Source organism: Meleagris gallopavo, chromosome 6 (genome assembly GCF_905368555.1).
Source record: "Meleagris gallopavo chromosome 6, MGAL_WU_HG_1.1, whole genome shotgun sequence".
Classification (NCBI taxonomy): Eukaryota; Metazoa; Chordata; class Aves; order Galliformes; family Phasianidae; genus Meleagris; species Meleagris gallopavo.
In genome coordinates, this window is record NC_139409.1 from 19,934,223 (window position 1) to 19,935,819 (window position 1,597).

Genomic DNA, 1,597 nt, shown 5'->3' on the forward strand with positions numbered 1-1,597 from the left:
AATCCTGCTGGGCCACAGATGACGGAATGCAACACCCCGAGGGCCATCCGCAGTGTGAGACAGAGCTGTCACTCTACACAACTTTTCTTCTTGCACAGACTAAAGAGCAGTGTTGAAAGCCTTTTCCTGTGGGGCAGAGAGCGATGCGATAGAAGAATAATCCTCCCGATGTGTCCCGCTGCCTTCCCGGGCCCTGAGTGGGAGCCCTTTGCTGAGGGAAATGGCTCACTTGTGCCAAGGCCAGATAAAGAATCACTGAAAGACGAAGCGTTAAAGAAAAAAATAGAGAAAGAGAGAGGCGGAATGGGGGTATTTAAAAGTGTGTGAAATGGAGGCTTTATCGGGAGTTTTCTGGGGAGATAAGGAGCTGGGAGGGCCCGTCTCTGCGTGGCATGGACACACTCACTGCCTCGAGTCTCCCAGGAAAGAGCAAAAGGAGCCGCTGACATTTCTGCTTAAAAGGAAGAATCAATGAATCTTTGTTTCCCACTGCCTGCTTGCTTGACCTTATTGTGTTGCGAAACAGAAAAGAAAGAAAAGAGTGCGGGGGAAAGGGAGAGGGGATTCGTGCTAATAAAACCCGAGACAAGATCACAGCCCTCTGATCGTCGCTGGAGATGCTATTATTTGGTTGTTGTCCTACTTGCTGCCGCCGCTCATTTCAGATTCTTGCCTTGCCGTAATAAGTCACACTCTTTCCAGCCATCATCCCTGTATTGACAGGCAAATGTCACCCACGTTTGATTGACGTCCATTGCTCCTGAATACAGAAGTATGATTTAGGAATCAATTCTGTTTGTTTATTTAAGCAGCTCTTTGTGTACCTTGTGTATTTGTGAACAAGACAAGTTGCTTAATATTTCCTTGGGAGAAATGCCACCAAGATTGCACATTCACCTTCTTACCGTGGCACAGAGGTGCGCACCAACCCTTGGGGGAGGAGAAACCTTTAGCAAAAGCAAAAATACTGAAGAAAACGCTTTGCTGCCCTCGAGGTGAGGCAGAGAGCTTCGTCACTGTTCTGGGCATCTGCCGGTCCGCGTATGCCCCGCACTTTCCTTGGGTTTTTGAGCGATAGGGAACCGTGTTCCTCCGTGTCACCGACAGCAGAGGGGTGGCTGCTTTTAGTACTGGCGATGAGAACATCGGTTTTAATTCAAGGAAAGGAATGTTTCCCTCTCCACACTTACGGCCGTAGCTGGGGAGAGGTGAAGAGGGAGCTCCGAGCTCCGAAGCTGTGAGAGGTGCCGATCTCTGTGCCGGTACTGAGCGGCCAGAGAACTTCCACCGAGCAATCGGGAACCGCACAGCACCCCTACAATTAAAGCGCTATTTCGCAGCAAACAAAGGCGCGGCGGGGCGGCCCCGAGGCAGCACCGGGCGGGAGGTGGGGTGACCTTCTAGTTCTCCGCCGGTGACTCCGGGGGTGCCCAAAGGCCGGGCAGAATTCTGCCTCTCGCTGCGCTCCGAAGGAGCCGTCACCGCGCGGCGCAGCACTGAGCGAGGCGCACGATTTTGCTGTTCATCCGCCTGCGGGGGGGTGGAGGGGGGGAGACGTGGGGAGGGCTACGGGGGGGAGACAGGAAAAAAATATATA